Here is a 24,496-nt window from a genome sequence, read left to right as displayed (position 1 = left end):
GTGGGACAGTCTAGAGAGTGAAGTGGGCAGCCTGCTTTCTGGTGAAGTTAGGGTTCATGATGTCATTCCCTCTTTGCAAAGATGGGGAAGTGCAGGGTGACCAGATGGCCTCCTTTCCCAGGACATGCCCTACATTTAAGCCTTCTGTCCAGGAGGAATTCCAAAACGTCCTCCATTTTGAGCACAGAATCATAGAGTTGGAAGACACCACAAGGGCCATCCAGTCCAAGCATGCAGAAACTCACAGCACCCATCCAGCTTCTGTTTAAAGAGCTCCAAAGAAGGAGACTCCACCACCCTCCAAGGGAGAGTGTCAAACAGCTCTGTCCGGTAGTTTCTCCTAATGTTGAGGTGCAATCTCTTTTTCTGTAGCTTGCATCCATTGTTCCATGTCCTAGTCTCTGACTAAGAAGCACACAATTACCTTTGTATTAGTCCTTTTAGCTTTTATTTGGTAATTCCCAACATTTTTTTTTAATCTCTTATATTTTACTGTGACTTGTCTTCTTTTGTAGTTATGACATCTGGTCAACTTGGGGATGTCATTAAAAGAATCTGCAGGGTGCTCAGCTACATCAGTGTTGCATGTGAATTAAAGCAGTGATTCACAAACTTTAGTCTTCTGGGTGTTTTGGACTTCAACTCCCAGAGGCCCAAGCTAGACAGGAATTCTGGGAACTGAAGTCTAAAACATCTGGAGGACCAAAGTATTAAAGTAATGGCATTTCTTGCTGGATATCAAGCCATGTTCAAGGTTTTGTTGCTAATATACAAAGCAATAAACAACTTGGGATAATGATATTTAGCAGACTACTTTCCCCTTTAAATATGCATTTGACCTCTAAAATCCTCAGAGGAAACTTTGTTAGCTCATTCCATGAATGGTGAAATATCACTATATAATATGATAAAACAGGGCCTTTTTTTTTTACTTACTTTTTAAAGCATTCTTCCATATGCAGTGAAGATCTTTCAAAGCGTACTCATTCACACAAGCTTTCCCTGGCCCATTAAATAAAAAAAAAAGTGAAGCTGCTCAGTTTTACTCTTTTGATTTCTTTATGCTACATTTATATTTATTTTGGCCATGGCATTATAATATTTTTTACCTAACATCCCTTTGACTTTTAAAATATATATCAAGCCATATAAAAGCATGCTGCAGAAATAAAGATGCCTTAACAAAGGCAGAAGATGATCACAATTGCTGGCTCCCTAAACTGATGTGTAAGAGATTTTGGGGAGGGGGGGAAGAAGAAGGAATGGAGATAACTAAAGAATGAACATCAAGCATTTCCCAATATCTCCACTCATCTTGTGCCCAGTATAAGGAGAAAAAGTAAGCAGCGGGCAAGATTTTCCACTTTGGCCACATGTCTTCAGATTGCTGGAGATTTGTGAAAGAAAGTGGAGAAATCTCTCACTTTGCTGGTAAGCTTCCTGTCTTGATTTATTCAACTGGCAATGAATTGTTCACACACTTTCACACTGTCAAGAAGACTGAATCACATATTGCTAACTATAGACACCTTAACATATTCCAGTTCCTTAGACTTAAATCTTATATCTCTCAATCTTTGGACCCCAAAATCTCAACACTTTTGAAACTATAATTTTTTTTTAAAGTCACCCCCAACCCCAGGTGATGTTTCTCAAAGCCACTTAGATTCTAGGTCATAGAAGCTATATCTGCAGTGTCCCAAGATATTTATATGGTTGGGGGAGAAGATCCAAATGCTCACAATGATGTTAAAAATATGTAATTCTTAATATTTTCTGGCACTAAATAACTGATGCTTTCATGCCTTTGTTGTACCCCAAATCTAAGCCTACTATAGAAGCTGAGAATCCTGTTAGTCAGCAACACAAGTTAGAGAAGCAGGGTCCACTTTAACTCCTACATCTTCATCCTATGGAATCCTGGGATCTGCAGTTTGACAAGGTACTTAGAATTCTCTCTGCTAGAGAGCTCTAATGCTGCATTTCAGGGGAATGTGCACTAGAATTTTCCAGCGTAGAATTCTAATGTCACAAAACTACAAATCCCAGGATTCTATAGGATGGAGTCATGGCAATTAAAGTGGGATCCTGGTGCTCCAACTAGATTGTGTAAATGTCATTTTCATATGAAATCATGACAGGAATGGCATCAATAGAAGTTTATTTCCCAGAGCTAATAATAGGTGTGTGTATTTCTGTTAACGCTACACTGGAAGGTAAGGGTTAACTTTTCAGTCTCAATAAAAATTGCCCCACTCTGCATATAACCCCCCCCCCAAGTCATAACTGTGTTTGTCTGAAAAATCAGTATGCAAAAGGATCTTGTAGCACCTGAGACCTAGGAGTTTATCAGACAAGGGAAATTGGAAGTATAATCCAATGGCAACCTGAACGCAATAATGGGGTTTAACGTTATTGTGTGATAACCCACTACACACAAATTCGGGCAATGGCAAGTCAGTCTGAACGCAATCATGTGGTTTCACGTTATTGCGTGATAGACTGCCACACGCAAATTCGAGCAATGGCATGCTATTTTCGGGCAATGGGAAGCCAGTTTGAACGCAATGCACATTCACGTAATTGCGCTAAACTAGCAACTTTAAGTGAATGTGTTCAGGCCCCACTTTCTTTTCATTCAAATTTAAGAGAAATTCCTCCCATTTGATAAACTCCCTACTAAAAGAAAGAAGCTGGTAGCATGAGCTCTTGTAAACTTGAGCCTACTTCCTCAGATGCATAGGATGGAGTTCCAGTGGTCCCAGACTAAGGAAATCCTCCTGGTTGGAAATCCTCCAGCTTGTCTCTCCTGGAAATGTAGTTATGGAGGGGGCACAAAAATGAAGCCATTCCTTCCCAATACGAATTCTGAACTAAAGGAAGAAATTATCATTCAGTCTGCAAATTCCTAGCTTTTGCAGTAACTTAAAACTCCAGTTAAACATTTAGAAATACAGTACCTAGACAGATCTTGTAGCACCTTTGAGACTAACAGAAAGAAAGAAATTGGCAGCATGAGCTTTCCTAGACTGAACTAGACTGGAGTCTACGAAAGCTCATGCTGCCAATTTCTTTCTTTCAGTTAGTCTCAAAGGTGCTACAAGATCTCTCTACATACTAATTCTACAGACTAACACGGCTGTATCTTTGAATTCTACCATTTAGAAATACAGTTTAGCAATCCCAAGAAAAGGGCCAGGCAAAGTTTACTAAGGGAACACAAACACAGCAAATGTTAAACGATGTAGATGTGAATGGTTTTAAATGCCTCACTTTCTGTAGTGCTAGAAATCTGAGGACTGAAAGAATATTTAATGGATTGGGGGGGCAGAATTCTTATTTATTGGGCGGTGCTCTCATTTTGTGTCCCTTGCCTCCACTATCCATCCACTCCCAAGAATGCAACCTGTCTGCTATCTTCTGTTCATATGCAGAGGATAGAGCTATGAAGAGGACAGGGCTATGAGACAAATTGCTTCTTTGGACTGGATGCTGTTCTCCTTTCCCACTACACCATCCATAAGAAAAGAAGGAGCAAAAGGGAGGAAGAGATGACTGGTCCTCACTCTGCTGCCATGCTGCTGAAAAGATGACCTGAGAGAAAGCAGTTTCCTGCCATTTTCATGCAGCCACTTGCTTGAGTGGGCAGTTAGCTGCTGCCTTTGCTCACTTGCCTGCTTCTGTGGTTGGCAGCCTTGAGCCTAATCTTGGCTTCTTGCCGCCTAGAAGGAAAGGGCAGGTAGGCAGGTAGAGGCAATGGCTTCTTACAGCTCCCTTGCTCCATTTTGGCACAGATGGATCTGCACCGCTTTGAGTCTGGCATGACCTGCCCTCTAAGCCCAAGTGAGACAAGTACTACAATTTCTTCTGATAGCAGTGGTGCAGCACAGTGCCATGGTAGCTGTTGGCTTCTGTATCAATGGATGGTGAATTCATCCTGGGTTTTACTTACAAATTGTTGCAGCTGTTGCTGTTGTTGTTGTGTGCCTTCAAATTATTTTCATCTCATAGTGGCCCTTAAGGAGATCCTATCTCAGGGGTTTTTGGGGGCTGAAAATGTGTGACTTGCCCAAGGTTTCTATGGCCAAGTGGGGATTTGGACCCTGGCCTCCCAGAGTCATAGCCCAATGCTCAAACAACTGCACCACAATTTAGCTATCCAAGGCACTAAGACTCAGTTTGCATACAACCTCTATAAGGTAAAGTGGGAAACCTGTGGCTTTCCATTGTTGGTGACTTCCATCTCCCATCAGCCCCAGACAGTATGGCAAGGGACCAGACATAATGGAAGTCATAGTTCAAGAGCATTGGGAGGATCGCTCCCTATATTTGACATCGCTCAAGCAGTATCTTGGGTCCTGTACTCAATGCCTTGGGCCTGTACCAAGAGAAAGGTGGGATACAAATTACAGTGGGCTCTCCACATACTGTACTCTAGGGTTAGGAGCGCAGGACATCCATGAAACTGGGAAAACTGCAAATAAAAAACTTCCTAACCTGAGAGAACACCTCTTTAGAAATAATCTGTGGCTATCATTTGGCAGAAGTTAGCCATAGAATAGTATGGAGCACCTAAAAATGCCTAGAGAAGTGTTTTATCTAGGAATCGCTAGGTCTTTCAGTGTGATTCTATGGTCAACCTCTGGCAGAACTGTGCTGGAAGATTTAGAGATTCCTAGAGAGAACATATTAATCAGATCCACGAATAATCAAATTTGCAGAACTCAAAGCCACAAATGTGGAAAGCCAACTGTAACTAGATTAAATAAATAAATGATAGTGCAGTGATTAAATGCCTGTACTGCAGCTGTTCACAACCACAAGGTTGTGAGTTCAGTCCCAGGGACTCCAGGGTCCACTCAACCTAGCATCCTTCTGAGGTCATTAAAATGAGTACCCAGCTTGTTGGAGGAATTAGCTTCCATATTGTAAACTACTTAGGGAGTGCTTGGTTCACTGATAAGTGGTATAGAAATGTACTTGCTATTGCTATTGCTATAAATGTCTGTATAGTACACTGGGTCACCACAAAATTGCCTTTGTAAATTCCTGATGATGGTGGGGTAAAAATAAGTCATTGGGGTTGCAGTGATGAAGTATGGCTTCTTGGTGTGGTGGAGGAAGAAAAGAAAGAAGGTAAAATCAGGAGCACATGGGAGAGAGTGAAACAGTGTGGACAGGATTGAAAGTGCAGGAAAAGAAAGGAGGCTTGGACTTCAGGTACTTACTTCCTTGGAAAAGTGGCAATGACATTTTTTTTTTTAGAGGGGGAGGGTTTGCTCTTCCCACTTGTGAAATGCATTAACATTCAAGTCATGTCCCTGCTGCAAATATGGGGATAGGATGGATCTTTCTAAAGGAGACTGAGAATGGGGAGGGCAGCTATGGAAGAACTAGTCAAGGTCTAAAAGAGTAAGGACTGAGTAGGAAAGGGAGAATGGTATTCCCCATTACCATGTTTGGATCTGAAAGCTGGACAGCGAAGAAAGCGAATTGGAAGAAAACCTGTCCATTTGAGAGGCGGTGCTGGAGAAGAGTCCTGAGGACAGCCAAAGAGACAAACAAATGGGTACTAGAGCAGATCAGCCAGAAATCTCTCTGGAACCCAAGGTGACAAAACTTAGGCTGGTGTACTTTGGCCACATCATGGGAAGGCATGACTCACTAGGGGGGAAAGCACTCAATAATGCCAGGAAATGTGGAGGGAAGTTGAAAGAGAGGAAAGGCACATGCTAGATGCATGGACTCTATTGAAGAGAATGCAGGTATGAATTTACAGGAACTGTGTGGTCAAAGAAGATTTTCACATGGCATCGTTATATTGTTCCTTTATCGTCCCAAAGTGTAGTGGAATCGTCTTAACAGAAAGACGATTCCAAAAGATTTTCACATGAGGCTGTCAGTGTTCTCAAATCGTTGCTAAATCATTCTTAAATCGTTGCTGTGTCCAGTGTGTGAAGGTAACTGTTTTGAAATCATTTTGTAATCATTTATTGCTGAATTCTGATATATCAACGATTTAAGAACACTAACAGCCTCATGTGAAAATCTTTTGGAATCGTCTTTCTGTTAAGATAATTCCACTACATTTTGGGACAATAAAGGAATGATATAACGATGCTGTGTGAAAATCTTCATAGAGTCTTGGACATGTCCTACCCACAGGTTTGCCATGGGTTGAGATTGACTCTTCCTCCTCCATCATGGTCATCTTTCTTCCTTCTCCAATTTCCTCTTCTTCCTCCTCCCCCTTCCTTTCTCTTCCCCTTCCCCCTCCCCTTATTTCTTCCTTCCACTTCCCCTCCTCCCCCTTCCTTCTTCCTCTCCTCCTTCCCCTTCTCCTTTCCCTCCTTCCTCTCCTCCTTCCCCTTCCCTTCTTCCTCTTCCCTCCTCTCCTCCTTCCCCTTCCCTTCTTCCTCTTCCCTCCTCTCCTCCTTCCCCTTCCCTCCTCTCCTCCTTCCCCTTCCCTCATTCCTCTTCCTTCCTCTCCTCCTTCCCCTTCCCTTCTTCCTCTTCCCTCCTCTCCTCCTTCCCCTTCCCTCCTCTCCTCCTTCCCCTTCCCTCATTCCTCTTCCTTCCTCTCCTCCTTCCCCTTCCCTTCTTCCTCTTCCCTCCTCTCCTCCTTCCCCTTCCCTCCTCTCCTCCTTCCCCTTCCCTCATTCCTCTTCCTTCCTCTCCTCCTTCCCCTTCCCTTCTTCCTCTTCCCTCCTCTCCTCCTTCCCCTTCCCTCCTCTCCTCCTTCCCCTTCCCTCATTCCTCTTCCTTCCTCTCCTCCTTCCCCTTCCCTTCTTCCTCTTCCCTCCTCTCCTCCTTCCCCTTCCCTCATTCCTCTTCCTTCCTCTCCTCCTTCCCCTTCCCTCCTTCCTCTTCCTCCTTCCTCTTCCCTCCTTCCTTCCTCTTCCTCTCCTCCTTCCCCCTTCCCCTCCCCTTCCTCTTCTCCCTTCCCTTTCCCCTTCTCTCTTCCCCCTGCTCTCCCTCTCTCTCTTGGGCCGAAGGGGGGACCCTGTTGGCTCCTCAGTCTCTTCTGGCCAGCAGCCAAGGGGGCGGGGCCTGTGTGTGTGTGTCCGTCCAGCTTGCAGCCTGCCCCTCCCTCCTGATTGGCCGCCGGGGGAGGGCCCGCGTGCCTCCTTCCCAGGACTGCAGTGTCTGTGAATCTGAAGAAGAGGAGGAGGAGGAGGAGGAGGAGGAGGGCCAGGAGCGGCGGAGGGGCGCTCGCGCTGCATTGTGCGCGCCTGGCATGGACCTGGGAGGAAGCCCAGGAGGAGGAGGAGGAGGAGGAGGAGGAAGGCTGGACCTGCAGGCAGCCGGTGAGTCCAGGCAGGGCATGGGGGGCAAGGCTGGGGGGCTCCCCACCTGGAAGCAAGAGCAGCAGGAGAGGGAGGGGGCTCTGAGTCCATCTGATGCCCCCCAACCCCCAAAACCCATTCCATCTGTTGCTGCAGAGCGCTCTCTCTGCTCCTGCCTCTGCTCTTAGTGCAACCAAGATCTCCCCAGCCCTTGGCTTCCCCTAAAACCCCGCTTGGCAAATGGCTGGGGACCCAAACAGGGACGCTTTCTCTAGAGGGGCCAAAGTTTCGTGGCTTCCAGATCCATTTTCTGGCATCCAAAGACATCAGAGCCCTGTTAGTGGGAGAAAACCACGCAGCAGGAAGGGACCTTGCAGCCCCTTGGAGACCAAGTTGGGGGGGGGGGGGAGAAGCCTTGGTAGACTTCAGCTATGCCTTGTTGGGAAGGGAGGAAAGACTAGGGAGAAACCGCATTATTATTATTATTATTATTGTTTTACATTATGAATGGATGAATTAGTAGGGTCAAGTCTACCTGAGGTTCTGCAACCAATTTTCTGTCTTTGGTGGTGGTGATGTTCCTTCAAAGTGGTTTCTGACTCATGGCAAATCTATCATGGAGTTTTCTCAGCAAGTTTCTTCAAAGGGTTTTTTTTTTTAAAAAAGTCTTTTTTTTTTTTGCCCTTGCCATCATCCTCTGAGGCTGAGAGAGTGTGCCATGCCCAAGGCCACCCAATGGGTCTCCATGGCTGAGCCTGCGCTCCAGAGCCCAACCCTCCAGCCACGGCCCCAGTGCTTCACTTCTAGTGTCTGCATGATCTCTTGACAGATTATGTATTTATTTTTGGAGAAATCCTTACCCCAAGACTCTCTCCCCTTTCAGACCTTTGGCAGCAATTGCAGCACATTTCACAACTTGGGCCGCCTAGTGTGAAATGTGAAAAGAGGGGAGCCTTTCCTATGAAGTTGGACTGCACTAGATTGTTTTAATTGCTTTTCTAGGTTATTTCAGGGTTTTTAAAAATGTTTTAAAAGTGTTTTTTAAATCTTGTGAGCCACCTTGGGTCCCTTTTTGAGGAGAAAGGCAGCATAAGAATGAAATAATAAATAAATAAATAGATAGATTACATTTACTGTCCGTCACATATTTCATTTTTCCATCCAACGTATTTATTAAATACCAGGGTAGAAATGTTCCGATAAAGAAATAGAGACATAATTTTTTACCCGATCAGAAATCCTTAAAACATATTTTGCAGCTTGGGATATTTAAATAGAAATAAGGGGGGAAAAAAAAAAGGGGGGGGGGTCTTTCCTATGCAGTCCAACTGCATTAGATGACACTTATTTTCCATCAGATACAGTATTTCATTTTTCCCTCAGATGTATTGCATATGACCCCTGAGATCCTGTGATTAAATGCCAGGGCAGAGGTGTTCCAACAAAGAAATAGAGAAATGCGATTTCCCCCATCAGAATTCCCTAAAAGGAAGAAATATTTGAGCTGAAGTCGATGTAGGGCATGGAATCCGATTCACCTAGTTTGCCAGCTAAGTGTAAATGTATTTAGTGACAGTGAAGAATGCAAAACTGAATATACTCATTTTGCTGTTACAGATGCAACAGGTCACCTTCTGGGTCTGTACTTTCAGAGGGATTCAGTGGGCTTGCCAAGCTAACTGGCTTGTTCCAAAGATTTGGATGTATATTTTCCTGTGAATGCCACAGGTTGCATCCCCACAGGTGAATGTAAAGCATTTCAGTCTGGAAGCTTCATGTGATTCTCTATTTTACTGAAGAATAGGCTCGCATCCAAAGCAGGCAGACAGAGAGGCATCCTGCCATGAAGCGTATATCATTTAAGGAAAGATGAAAGCAACATGCACTGTGCATTTTTAGCCCTGCAGTCTTCTGCAGGATTTATTGCACATTATTTTTTTTCCCGGAAGTGAAAGCCACTGAACACTGTGGTTTGCTTCTGAATAGACCGCAATGGTTTTTTTTGCTGTTAGACTTTGTAAATATATTTGCTGGTAGCCCTTACTAGTGATGTCAGTTGAATCCAATTTGCACAATTATTTTATGTGGCTCTAGAAATTACTGCAGTTCCTTGAAGTTCCTGATGGGGACATAATTTCCTTTCAGGAAATAAAAAAAAAAAGCCAAAACCCAATATATTTGACTTAGAAATCCCTGAAAATGTGAGAATTGATGTTTATTCACTATTCTGGCTTGTCCGTGCTTTGCACCCTTTCCAGTAGTGTCCCTGTCTCTGTTTTCCTTCTTAGAGAGTGGCATGCTGAAGATTTGGTAGTAATGGGCCATTCTAATAAGTATTCATGATATTGTAGCCTTAAGCTCCTGAATAAATATGAGGAGAATTGGGATGCTGCCCTATGCACATGTGCTTGGGATGAAGCTTCAGTAAAAAGAGCAGGACTTGCCTTGGAGGCATTAGGATCAGGAGGGATGCATTGGTTTTTACACTGGGCTGTTCATCACTTGATGAAAACAACACTAAATCATTTACACGTGTAGATGGGAAATGAAGAAGTGAGATGCAGTCATAAACTTATATTCAAATTATGGTTTATAGATGCTTATAAATTGAATGATGTGCTTCAGTAATAATTAATTTTAAGCAATTAAAAGATGATTTCATCAGGAAATGTAGTCAGTCATTTTTTTAAAAGAAAGGATCTCCAATTTTCCATCTCTCACTTTGCCTGTTCAAATGCACAATTATAGATCTAACATCATTGAGACAAGCTCTGTATCTCATTTCTTATCTGACATCGTCTCAAGGTATACTGTTCCATGAAGAAGATTCACACACGCTGTTTCAAAGTCAGGTGATGAGAGAAGGAGTTAAAGGATATGTATCTGTCTTGCTCAAAGTCCAAGTGGTCTGGCTTAGTGAATATGTGATTTGTGTCTATAGTAGACAGTAGATATGTAGCAGCATATAGTGTAAGGCAGGTACATAGACATTAGACTTATGGAGGATCTGCCTTGTTTTATTACTGGATTCAACAGTCATAACTCAGCACTAGGGAGAAAAAACTAGGTACAAAACAGTGGCTCAGGATGTGGGCCCAGTTATGTGCTGTATATCATTAGATGTATGTTGCATATACAAATATATATCTACCTTGATGTCATTATAGATGGGGATGCCAACAGTCCCTCTTGCTGTTCTGATAGCTGAGAGTAACAAACCCCAGATCCACCACAAGCCATTCAGCAGTCTATGCGGGGAATCTTGTCTACCTTTTCTCCACTGTTGATATCAGCATTTCAAATTATTCAGTTCTTGGAACTGCTTATTTGTCTTTTGTTGACTCTCAGTTAGTTGAGCATCAAACAAAGCAAGCTTTGTTAGTCCATAAATACAATGTCAAAATCCAGGATTTGGCTATACCTTCACTGGGACTAACCAGAAATTGAGAACGAATTTCCAAAATCATGAATCCTATTGTTAGTCTGAACTAGAGGTCCTCCATAAAATTAATGGAGTTCAGCAATGTGTTGCATCAACATTCAACAACTGATTCAACATTCAACAACTGACCTATTCTAATTGGGATTAAACTGTATGATTTTGACCAAGATTTCCAGATGTCATAAACAGAATTAATATTATACAAAGCATGTTTTTTTTTTGTTTTTTTGTTTTTTTGCATACATGTATGTGCAGACACTAGCCAGTGTGGCATAGTGGTTTGAGTGTTGGACTACAATTCTAGAGACCAAGGTTTGAGTCCCTGCTTGGCCATGAAACCCACTGGATGACCTTGGGCAAGTCACACTCTGTGAGTCTTAGAGGAAGGCAATGACCAACCTCCTCTGAACAAATCCTGCCAAGAAAACCCCATGATAGGTCTGCCTTAGGGTCACCATAAGTCCAAAACGACTTGAAAACACACAACAGCATATGCAGAAACAAAGAATTACCCAGTATAGGCCATGATCCCCAGCAGAACTGATCCAGTTTGAGTTTTGTCTCAATGAGAATGTTAAGTATGTGCATATCTAGAGCATACCTACTTAGAAGTGATTACCACTGAGTTTCTCAGATTGGATTGCCACTGAAAACACTTTGGACAATCATTGGAATGTAGTTATTATTTGGGGCATTTTGAAGCAAAAATATTATTTTGCAATTTTGATTGACCCTCTGGGGACCACAAAATGGCACTTAGGAGCTGCAAGCAGTCTGTGGGCAGCACTTTGTCCACCCTTGTGCTAGAGATTGTATCTACTGGTGGCTGTGTTTTAGCAAGGAGGTCCTTCCCCTACTGCTAACTTAGACATCTCCTTTTGACTGAACTGACTCTCCCTCACTGCAGTTGGTCTTGATCCCTAAAAAGCTGCTCATGAATTGGGAGGGGGAGGCACTCTGAAACACTGTGGTGAACTATGAAGGACTCCAAAAGGACTGACATAAATCAAGTGTCTTGCCTTTCTAATACATTGCTGTTGGATACAACCCAAAGTTTATTTTTGTTCCACATAACTGAAATCAAAAGGGATTGTTGCATACATTTAAAAAGAGGGTAAGAAATGTGATTTCATGTAAGATCTTTGCATCTTGGTCCACAAATTACACTGTTTGTGGTATAAATTGGGAATATTGCAGAAGAAGTGGGAAGGATGTGAATCTCCATCTATTGCCAGGCTGCAACTCCTATCACTTCTAGCCAGCACAGCTAATGGTGAGGAATGATGGAAATCACAGTTCAGCAACAGGTAGAGAGCTACCCCATCCCCACTTCAGTGCTACAGTCACAAGGCTGTGTCTTGCACAAGTGAGAACTATACAGTTGTAAGATCAGTTTACATGCACGTCTTTAGTAATTAAATGTTTAACCTGTAAGGAGAAAAATAATTGTGCAATTTGTGTATGTAAGCATAACTGTGTGAGTATTGAATTTGTCTAACCAATTACTCATGTAAAATTGCATAACTGCAATTATTCCCTTGGTAAACTAGGTGCATAGTGGATATGCGTCTGGAACTATGGTTTGCAAGATTTCTAAGTCCTTTTAAGGTAAAAAGACCAATAAGGCAGATTTTTACACATTAATTATGCACTGCTGATACAGTTTCATTAAACGACAGTATCACCCCTATGTTGAAACTGATATGGAATTGAACCAAGAAGTTGTAAAATAAACATGAATGTGTGTGCTTGTCTATGTGCACACAAATTAGTTTAGGTAATGCTGCCATCATACATCCTAGTCCAACAAATGTAATCTATAACAAAAAAGAGGCATATCTGCCGAATTTATGGCCCGGTATGGATGGGCCGAAAGTGCCACGTTGGCACCGAAATTACAGTTGCAGAGCACACAGCAACCACATGCTCTGGAACCCTAATATGTATGGACGGCGCCCTCTTTACATGGTGCCATCCATACATGGTGCACATCAATGATGTCACATGTGTGCCATGTCCAAACAGCGTGGCGCGTGTGTGACATCTGTGTGCTGCCCCAGGCAGCTTATGGCGGCCTGGCGGTGTCGCCACAACGAGCTCCAGAATGGCGCTCCTTTTGGGAGTGGATCATTCCTGCGGCAACTGCACAACCATGGGAACGATCCTGAGGAAAAAGGGCCCACCCCTTTCTCCTCTTTAGCGCTGGGGTGCAGTGGCCACCTAAGGCGCAAGGGCACCCTTTTTCAAGGCCAAAGAGAAGCGGCAGTTTGCCGTGTCTCTTTGACCTGGAAAAATGCTGGATTGGGGCCACAAGGGCTGCTGGTAAGGTTGCCCTGGCCCCAATCCAGCACAAAAAGAATCAGCTGCAGGCCGCCCATTTGGGGCGGTCTATACTGCCCCAATGATAGGAAAAGTTTAATATTAATATATGCAACAGTAAGGTGAGGGCTGAAATCCTGTATAGCAGTTATGTCTTTGTAAATGGAGTCCATATGCAGGAGTTAGAAAATGTCAGCTTTTTTATCCATTAGAAGAGTGCTGTTATGTTACTATGCAGTAGCACTGGCAAAGTGCCTGATGTGTGCATCATACACTGATATGCATCATCTTCTCATTCTCCTGATAGGCATCTTTACAATTCACTAATAGGGTTTCTTAGCACCTCTGCTAATTAGATAAGTCTACATAAAATTATATTAAGTAAAAGGCAATATAGGATACAGTCCAATATATTTAAAATCCTATGCATTATCCCACTATCGTAGGTATGGGTCTAATTTACATGCTAAATAATTGACTTGTCCACTCTCCAGTACTGTGATGATTATGAGATGAGAAACTTCCCTTTCCAGTTTAGATTCCTTCCGTTTTTGGGTTATGTTGTAAACCTTCAACTGTGGTTCATATGGTTAGTGAACATAACATTTCTTAAATTGTGATTTAATGTTGCCATGTTTCAACACAGTCACTTAGATATAACTTATCTAAAACAGATGATTTGTGAGAATGGATTGCCACACTTTCCTCTTCCAGAGTGAATATATGGAGAAGTCTGGAAATTCTTGTTTTTGTCCTAAATTAACTAGAGCTTGCTGTGTTTTCCAAAGTGTGACAGTTTCCAGAGGACTAGTTATGTTAGTCTAAGGCCCCATTCTAACTCGCCCATTTGCACTGGATAGAACTGGGCAGATTCGGTTGCCCCCATACCGAATCCCCCCGGGTAGAAGTTCTCACTACCCTTTACCTTGATCAATGCAATTTGCACCTCTGAAGTTCACATTTGCAGTACCGCTTTAAAATGGACCCTCCTTTGTTGTCAATCAAATTCACTTCCGCTTTCGTCAAAGGTGACATATCCTACAATCATTGGCCAACGAAAATGGTTCTTTCCCCCCTCCTTTTTAAAAAAAACTGGCGGCAGTGTGCGCATATTCTGTCAACTTGTCAAATTTAAAAACATCCAGGTGTGTGTGTGTGTGCTGTGTGTATTTCGGTCATTACAGATTATGGCAACTGTAAAACGACCCCATCCTGGCGTTTTCTTGGCAAGATTGGTTCCGAGGAGATTTGCCATTGCCTTTCCCTTGAGGCTGAGAGAGTGTGACTCCCCCAAAGTCATGGGTTTCCACAGCCCTCCCTCTGAATGCCAGCCTCTAGCTTCCCCTTCGCTTCCAGCCCAGCATTTCCTCCTCTATGGAACCTCTTCCCATCCCTTCAAGCCCAATGCCACATCCGAAGCCCTTGCCTGCCCCCGATGCCATCTTCATCCCTTCCCTTCCAGCCCAAAGCATGTGCACAATCTGTCACAATAATAATAGTGATAATAATAATACCTCACCTCAGTATGCCATCTCTGCATCCTCTTTGTTTTCCCTCCGATTGCCACCCCAGAATGCCTTACATACACATATGTAGCAGAAGCATTCACACATTGTATCAATTTGACAAATGTAAAAGGAAACTCAAACATTCACATATTCTGTCACACACCCCCCACAAAAAATTTTTTTAAAAAAAATGCCACTTGCAAAGTGAGGTGCTGTGCCGGCAGCAAGCAAACGAAAGGGAAATGTAGCACAAGCAGACATATTCTATCAATATGTATCAACCTGTAGAACAAGCATTCGCATAATCTGTCAAAAATAAAATTACAAAAAGAGAGAGAGAGAGAAAGCTGCCTGCGAGAGGAGAGGCATGTTCCGCCCTCTGCCCTCCCTCTGACCTAAATCCCTCCCCTGAATTTGACCTGATCATGACCAGGGCCAAGTTCACATTTGCCGGCAGCAGAGAAGAAACGGGTTTTCCTAAAAGACATGGGAAATAATCCACTTTTGGAAAAAACGCTCTAAGGGGATTTGCCCTGGATTTGCAAGACCCTAATTTTGATATGTTTAAACCAGTGCCAATGGGAACTTCCAATTTTTAATCCGGGTTACAATTCGGTACAAAAGGTAGTCTGAATAGCCCCTAAATTGCAGCAAAAGAAGTCTTTTGGTGCCTTAAAAAGAAACCTGTGCCACACAGTTTTGTGAACATCATCAGATGCATGAACTAAATTCAGTTGGAGACATATTGGATAGAAATGACTAATTATAATTATAGCTTACTGAAACAAGTCAAAACTCATGTTTTATTAAACTTTTTTAATTCAATAAATTATAGTTCATGATGGCTCTATGCTGGCTACTTGCTGTAATAAATGATTGATTGGTTCATGATGGTTTAGATTAGAATGTGGATATAACATTAAACTGAGGCTTAAGGAAAATGGGGAAAACCCTCTCTTTTCTTTTCTTTGTGATGATGGAGGGAAAGGAGCACACAACTCTCACGCTCTACATGTAATTCTAAACTATAGTTTAGCATTGCAGTCTTGTTAGAAATTCTAGAGGTGAATAGTAAAGCTTGTACAGGCTTCCATAGTAGTTCCATGCCTACACAACAGCCGTTGAGTCTGTGGACATCATTACATCAACAACTATTAACTAGAGATGTGTGTGTAATGAAACAATTGGATGTTACTTCACCCTGTGGGTTGTGGCTTTTTAATGATGCAGTTGAAACCACACTACAGTGGTTAGGTTGCTGTTTCCTTCTGACTTTCTTCTGCACTGGCCTCATCCATGGAATGAGCAGAACTTGTGATGTACTACAATGGCGCCACTACTGACATCAACGGGAACTGTGGTAGCACCATTATCATGTCTCATGGGAGTCTCATATTTAGATATTGCTTGAGCGGTTTGCCAAGACAAATTAAAAGCCTGCATTCACAGAGTTGTGACACATATCTTCACTCCCACACTTACTAGGAGGTGTAGGCATTTTTGTTATTCTAGCTGGAGGATACATGAGCATTGCTTAACATTCTGTTCCGATGAAAGGAGTGGGAATCTCTGGAAATCAAGGTAATTTCACTAACTGTATAACCATTAGCTTTCATGCATTTAATTAATAAAAGCACAAGAAATTTAATATCGGTTAGTTGTAGGTTATAAGGCTTTGGCAAAGTATATTATCTTAGGGAAGTATGTCAGCAAGAAATATGTTCACTGTTGCTGTTGTTGCTGTGATTCTTCATTTCTGACTTTTGGCGACCCTAAGGTGAACCTATCATAGAGTTTTCTTGGCAAGAGTTGTTCAGAGGAGGTTTGCCATTGCCTTTCCCTGAGGCTGAGAGAATGTGGTTTGCTCAAGGTCACCTGGTGTATCTCATGTCCGAGCTGGGAATTGAACTCTGTTCTCCAGAGTCATAGTCCAACACTTAAACCACTACACCATGCTGGCTCTCATACCCCTTTAATTATTTGTTTGTTTATTTTTGAAGACATTTATCCTTTTTCATACATTGGCATTTTATAGAGCACCATCATTTCTTATGCATACATTATTGCACATGCTTTTTGTCAATGGAGAGCTAAGTTGCCTTTTTAGTAGTGTATCAACATTTACATACAGTTAACTGCATATCAACTTGCACATTCTCTTTTTGAGTTCTTTTTCCCCCATCATGTAGATCTCTTGATCACCTTGGGTTTGCTTCTAGTTCATATGTTCTACAACACCAAAAGCAAGCACACCACTTTTTATACTGAAAGTGGTACATCACAAATATTTGTGGTATCAGTGTAAACTAATTAACCAAGAATAAATTTGGTCTTGTATATTGTAACATATATCTATTTAATCTGAGAACTGCACTAAAATAAAAATACAAGGCTCACTGTAGTCATCAAGTGAACCGAATTTTCAGAGCATTTCTGTATTATTTTTTTTAAAGAAAGGGGCTGGAGTCTTAAGCTATGGTAATCTTTTTTGTTTCTTGTTAAGCAGAATGGCTTAAGGGTAGTTTAGAAATGTGTCTTCCTACTAAAATGCATTTATATTTTATAGCCTTTGCTATTTAGCCTAAGGCATAGTTTGTGTGACACTGTTCTTATGATGTCCCCAAGGGTATATTAAAAAAAAAACAACAGTAAAAATAAACAGTTGTCTTGGCTAGCAGCTGAAAGAAAATAGAGCAGTGAACAAGTAATATGCTTTCAGGCCCAACAGAAGAGGAACTGGAAACAAGATAGACATACATGCAAAACATTTGTGCTCCAATTTCTATTTGCTATTTGCAAGCTCAGGAAGTGCGGGGCCATAGACAAGTTCTAGCTCTACAATACACTCCCTGCCATCATCCAAAAGCAATGTTGCTAGAAACTAGAAATACATAATTTACTTGCCCCCTCCCCATGTTAGTTGCATGAAATCATTTACTAAAACAGTGTTTGGTTTTACTTACATCCGTCTGTGCATATAAGCTAGTGATTCCCTTTACAGGATATACATTTTTGTATATAAATTTTAGGAACAATTGTCTACTTTTTGGAATGGGAAAATTCTGTTGCTGGGGACCAGGGTGTTCATTATCATAAAAGCAATAATTATGGAGAAGGCATGGCATGCTCACAATTTGCCAGCTGTGGCCCAATTAAAGTATTACTTTCTGTATTTTGATTTTTTAATTATTTGTAAAAATATTTATTAACTGCCTGTCATCACCCCTCAGGCACCAAACATAACAGAAAAGTTAAATATAAATAATATCATAAATATTACTGTAAACAAATTACAATGGAGGAAAAGACTTTTTAAAAAGAAAGTGCAGAATTAAAACCATTCAGAAGCTAAGAGCAGTGACAAACGTATGGCCTGCCTTAAGCAGAACAAGGAAAGAACTAATCTAACATTATTGGTAGTGCTGGCTCAGAGTGGATTTGTTAGAATGATGTTCCCACTACTCTAACCTCACTTAGGACATATCTACATGGGCCAATTACACTGGTTTTCCCCACCCTCAACATACCTGTCTACATGATGTAGGGCTAAATCCCTGATTCAAGTGTGGACTTCTTTTAATATATAATTGTGGCAGGGAGGCTTTTATACGGGGTGTGTGCTTCAGTTATGCTTTTAAGATTTGTATGTTTTCTATAATTTTATAGTCACTCTCTCTCTCCCCCCCCCCCCCCCCCCGCCTCATACATATCTAGGGGTAACCATGTTGGTCATATAGCAAAGTACAATTACATCCAAAATGCATGAAACAGTGATACTAGGCGGGCTACAGACTGCCATTTAGGACGCGCTCTGCGCGTCGTAGGGTTAGGAAGGGACGTGCTAGGGTTAGGAAGGGTTGTCCCTTCCTAACTGGCCCTGTTCCTAACACGCGCGGAGTGCGTCCTAAATGGCAGCACCCATCCACATGGGCGCTGCCATTTTTACGTTGTGGACACTGTGCGTCCAGATGTGGCATGGTGGAAGTGACGCTGTGAGTGTGTGCCTTGCGCCTCACGGCGCCACTTCCGGAGGCCAAAAAGGAGCGCCATTTCAGCGCTCCTTTTTTGCTGCGGCCGGAAGCCTCGCGGTCTGGCCGCTGGGGCTTCATGCCGCAGCTAATGGTGGCAGCGGGAGAATGGCCGCTTGAGGGCGGTCTGTAACATGCCCTAGATTGGTAATTTTATACTGTTTTTAGCTAGATGGTTTCAACTGTTTTAAATTTTTTATCGTAAAGTTTTTAAACGATTTTATCTGTGCGCTGCTTTGGATCCCTTTCTGGGAGACAGAAATGAAATGGAAATAAATAAATAAATAAATAAAAATACGAGGGAGGGCCAGTTCTACACCAAATCCACCCTAAAGGTAAAGGTAAAGGTAAAGGTAAAGGTAAAGGTTTCCCCTTTAACAATGTTATCATGTTGTGTCCAACCATCCTTGGCTAAATTGGATTTTAAAAACTCACTTTTTGTTCCAGATTTTGCAGGAAAATTGAGAGCACACTGCAGGGAGGTATTTGTAGATAACTACCTGGTGTCACTCCAGTGTGCAGAGGTAACAGGGGGATCCGGGACAGCTCCGGGGCCAGAATAATCCGGGAGCAGTCTGGAGTATTCTGGCCAGTGTAGACAAGTCATTAGTGGTGAGAGATCTCCAAAATAGATCTTAAATGGATGGTCAGGCCCAGATGATATATTATTGCAAAGATACTTCTCAGTCACTGACTTCAGTGTTCATTCATAATATTCACTTACCTGAGGCTTGCCCATCCAAATAGTGGTATTACTGCAACCTGCTTACTTTTACCAGTGAATGATGTTACATATGCATGAGTCATTCTTTTGTCCCACAGTATATAGTTAGTGGTTATGCCACTGTGGACATACGTGAAGTTTGAAAGTAGTGGAGGAAACATACTTTTTTTAAATTTGTAGTTCTCAAAATTCCCCACCCAGTATCTCTGTGCTGTCTGGAGAATTTTGAGAATTGTGGTTTACAAAGTTAGTTTTCCAAGTTCTGAGCTTGAATAGTTATGTAAAGTTATAGATTTTTACATTGAGGAAGCACAGATGGTCATCAATAACCCATTTCAAAGAGAAATTGACCTTTTGTAAATAATGTATTTGATTACTGTAGCTTGAAAGAACAACTTTTAAAAAGCTAATTGAAGCCAATTTTTTTCCAAATTAATCCTTTAATCTGCATTTTAAAAATCAACTTCTTGACGCTGAAATGTATGAATCTGCATAGTTCAAGGTAATAACTGGCCTTTAGTTGCCTGCGATTTTTATTTCATTTACATGACTACAAAACAACTTAGTATTGAAACTTGGGTCCCGCCCCCACCCTACTAAGGAACCCTAGTATATTGTATAATGCTCAATAAAATCCTGTTTTGTCTTAGATGCTGACTTTAACAATACTGGGATTTCTTACTATTAACTTGCTGTAGCTTTAAGATTTCCTCTGACTTACTTTTTGGCAGGAATCCCAGAATCTTACAGTGTAACGATGCAGAATGATTCGAAGTGCTTGAATTGTGTATGCTACACACTTCTTCTCAGAATCCATTCTGATGAAAACTTTTAGGATACATTTAACAGCTCTGTTTTATGGCTACATAAATGAGAAACATACAATAACTCCTTTGTAAAGTGGTATTGGGCTTACAGGAGTTAAATTTGGAACCAGAATGATGGTGTGTGTGCAAAAAGGGGTATCTAAGAAAAACAAAAGTCACAACTCACAACTCTTGTAGAAAAATATCTGACACCCTTCCTCTCCAGATTGAGTGGGAGTTGAAAGTCCTGCACGTGTGCTGCCAAGTGCAGTCTTCTGGATGATAGCTTTGTTGGTACACTCTCCCTCCTTCTATCAACGGTGTTGCCAGAAACTAGAAATATATGATGTTTTCTCTCTCGCACTTCCCAATCAATAGCAGCAAGCCATTGATTGGAACAGTGTTTACCTCCAGATATCACTCATGCTGAACTATGCATACCGGCCAATGTTTCCCCCCTCTCCAGTACAGGCATTTTTTGGAACAGCTGGCCACTGTTTGGAGTGGGGGAGTTCTGATTGGAATGAGAATGTGGTAAATCACAACAGCTATAGTCATGGAGACACATGCCTGCGAGTCATAGAAACAGGTGTGCCATCAGATTGCACTTCACCTTTCCATATCAAGATTCTTCATGATTCTTTGACATTGCAAAGAAACTGGAGATCTTATGCCTCATCCTGTGGAATGTCCCATTGGGTTTCTAAATTTTATATTGAGTGCTGATGTATGCCTAGGACTCAAAAAGCTTCTTATAGGCTTCTGCATGCGTATACACTGGGGTCGTGCTAACCCCAAGGATTTGCTTCCAGGACCCCCATGGTTACCAAAATCTGTCGATACTCAAGTCCCATTATCTACAATGGCAAAGTAAAATGATGTCCCTTACATAAAATGCAAAATCAAGGTTTCCTTTTTAGAAAATATATATAGATTGAATATTTCAAGACGTGAATAGTTCAATCAATGGATAAAGATACATGTGTGCTTCCAAACACATATACAGTGCACCCTTGGTATCCACTGGAGTTTGGTTCCTGGAGCCCCTGTGGACACCAAAATCTATGGATGCTCAAGCCCTATTGTCTACAGTGGCATAGTAAAATGGTATCCTTATATAAAATGCAAAATCAAGGTTTGCTTTTTAGATACAGTGGTCTGTCCACATTCTCTGGGATTAAGGGTGAATGTGGAAAAACCACAAATAAAAAAACACTATTCTTTTTATCTGAGAGAACACCTCTCTGGGAATCTCTAGGTCCACCAGTGCAACTCTATGGTCAACATCTTTCAGACGTTAGAAGACAGCATCATGCTGGTGGACCCACAGATGCCTAGAGAAGTGTTTTCTCTAGGCACTTCTAGGTTATCCAGCAGAACTCTATGGTCAATTACTGGCAGAGTTGTGCTGGAGGACCTAGAGATTCCTACAAAGAACATATTAATCAAAACTGCAGATAATCAAATCTGCAAAAGTCAAAGCCACATATGTGAAGGACCAACTGTATATACACAGACTGAATATTTTAAAGCCATGTATGGTTGAATCTGTGGATAAAGAATCCTTGGAAATGAAGGGCTGACTGTAGCAGGTTGGCAATTTTCCTGTTTCTTGTGCCGTATTTTTCCAAAGCATTCCCTAACTTTCAGAACCAACTCTAAAGTGAACTGAGTTGGGAAAAAGTAGAGTTTGAAATATATTACGTTGCACACAGAAGTTCCTTTTTGGTTTCAACATTTATTTTTCGGCATCAAATTTATATAGTGATTTCCCCCCCTTCCAGTGTGCTTTTCCTGTTACTTTTTCATTAATTTTTAATGGGTAAAACCTGAAATGCAGACAAAAGGTTTTAGAGGAGAATCATCTGTTTAATCCAGCCTATGTATAGTTCTTTTCATTAAGGCTAACTCTTTGATCTCACTAACCATGTATATCACTCCTAGAACTCGTGCTACTTTATAGACAAATGGACAATGATGCTTAATAACAAGCATTTATTTACAGACCAAAATAATGAGGAGGAGACCAGAGTAAAATTGGTTTCAGTTCAGATCCCATTGGCTTAAATCCGGTTGTCCATCGCAACTAAAGTAGATCTGTTCAGTCAATTGCTTGATGGTAAGTCAACCGTTTTGTTGATTCCATTGCTTCAATAGTTCTACTTTAGTTGGGACTGGCAGTTAGATTTAGACCTATAAATTACTGAAAATTAGAATATGTCTAGAATTTGTAGAGCAAGCGGTAAAATGATATAGGAGATGGTATGGCTTTCTCATATTATTTTTATATTTAATATTCAAATGTTAACTACATTTTGAAAGAGTGTTCATCGCAAAGACAAATGAATGGGAGCTGCCTGAAGCTGTGTGACTTAATGAGCCGGAGTTAATTAGTATAGTTAGGTGGGTGTTTTTTGTATCGGGAGTTCATTTCTTTACTAAAAAGAGTGTCACTGTTTGCGTCCCTGTTGTTAAAGCATTCTTTCTTAGATACTGCAAATGTGTAGGTTTTCATATTTTTATCTTTAAAAACTATAGGGAGCTTTTAAATATGGCTAAGTTAGATTTTTTTTTACAATCACAAAATGAAGAGTTAATTAGATGTGAACCATAATTGTTCTAATTCAAGCACATTCTTAGTGCTATTGTTAAAATCCTTGGCACGGGTGCAAAATAAAGCTTTCATTGTGTTTAGCAAGTTTACATATGTCATTCCCTTTCATGTGGCAAACACTTAGAATCAGATGAGTGTGTTTCAGAGCTACTGGAATGTTAGCCATTAGTGGAAATTTATTCCATCCTGCCAAATAATTGCTTGAACTAAAACTGTATTAATATAATCGGCAGACAAAACCATACTGCCTGTTTCCAGGGAAGAACTCCTTAAGTTTTATCCAAAGGAGTTTATATTTCAGAAGTACAAAGTAGGAAGCGCTTACCTTGTGCATGTATGTGCCTTCAAGTTGCCTGTCAACGTATGGAGACCCCATGCATTTCATAGAGTTTTCTTAGGCAAGGAATACTCAGAGGTGGTTTTTGCCAGTTCCTTCCTCTGAAATACAGGCTACAGCACCTGGTATTTGTTGGCGGTCTCCTATCCAGGTATTAACTAGGGCTTCTTATCTTATCTTACGAGAACCGAAAAGGATCTGGTGACTTCAAGATATTTAGGCAGGCCCTGTACTTATTTTACTGAACTCGACTGAGCTTACTTTGATTGTATATAATTACAGTACTCTGCAAGTAATCTTTGTGCTAATTAACACATTGAACAATCCACTGAGCCAAAATTATTGGACAATTTAGAGCAGTGACAAATTAGGACAGTTTCAGGTTGCTATACGGACAGTTGTTCCCTAGGTGATACCCATAGCAGCTGTTTGAGGTAAGAAAAGGAGTGGGTGGTTTGAATTTGCTGGAGGGAATAGAAAGAAAGAAACATTCTTGGTCTGTATTACAAATTGATTGTGCAACTTGCCTGCTTTGTCAGTGAAACTATTCAGATACTCGTCCCTTCATCTAGACCTATGTAGGACCTGTACTGGGTTATAGAATTTGAAGATGAAAGCTGTGCATACTTGTAAGCATCAAAGTCCTCCTTGATTCTAGTGTTATCTTTAAAGTGAGCAAAGGGAGATCACTTACGAGAAAGAGAAAGAAACCTAATATAACAAAATGCTTTTTTCTTGCTGGTCAGGCAAGAGAAGAAAAACTTTATTTTGTGAAGTGTTCTTTATTCTGAATTCCCTTTGCCGGCATAATCTTAATAGGTTGGGACCATCTTGTTATGCTGGTTTCTCTCCTTTGTATCATCTCTGGGAGGATCAACTGTTATGTTCCATGTCTTTTGACATATTTAGGCATCTTAACTTGTTCTTTGTTTTTCTACTGAGTTTTATATTCTGTCCATCATCTAATACTGGAATGTGGGTTAATAGTATAAAGTACTTAACAATCATTTAAAAATACATGAACTTCCTTAAGTGCTATAAAACAACAACAAAGAAACTCCCTGGACTGCACCAGGCACAATAACTTCAAGGTTCAGAAGCCTAATGTTAGCCAGGAGGGACTTCCCAAGAATTCCTGTCTCAGTTCCCAAGAGTTCCCAGTCTACTACCAGCCAATCCATGCTGGCTATAAGGCATGGATTGGCTAGTAGTATGGGATGTCTCAAGTCATATTTAAGTGACAATAGCAAGAAATTGAATTAACCTTGGTAGCTCATTGGCAACCTGTGCAGTTCTTCAGCTGTCACCAAGAGTAACATGTTGCAGAGCATATTGACCCAAACAGAGCTTAATCAGAAACTTAATTTATTTTCAGCCACTTCATTTGGTTGCTTGCATTTGATACTAACCCCTGTGTTGTTTGTACCAGAGT

The 24,496-nt window shown here is 41.3% G+C and overlaps 1 protein-coding gene across 2 annotated transcripts in view; it reads left to right on the top strand.

Annotated features, from left to right (window-relative positions):
- The first annotated feature begins 7,223 nt into the window (after window positions 1-7,223).
- LYPD6 (LY6/PLAUR domain containing 6) overlaps window positions 7,224-24,496 on the top strand; it is an 85,601-nt gene continuing 68,328 nt past the window's right edge. The window contains exon 1 of one of the 2 annotated variants that reach the window (XM_089520048.1): window positions 7,224-7,307. The gene's annotated coding sequence lies outside the window, so the exon portion shown is untranslated. Of the gene's footprint in view, window positions 7,308-16,109; window positions 16,137-24,496 lie in introns of those variants that run through there. The other variant, XM_089520049.1, reaches the window with a different exon arrangement.

This window comes from Sceloporus occidentalis, unplaced genomic scaffold (assembly GCF_023333645.1).
Source record: "Sceloporus occidentalis isolate IW3139 unplaced genomic scaffold, rSceOcc1.0.p SCAF_4, whole genome shotgun sequence".
NCBI classification, from domain to species: domain Eukaryota; kingdom Metazoa; phylum Chordata; class Lepidosauria; order Squamata; family Phrynosomatidae; genus Sceloporus; species Sceloporus occidentalis.
The sequence above is the reverse complement of the archived record's forward strand: the minus strand, read 5'-3'. Positions and strand labels throughout refer to the sequence as shown.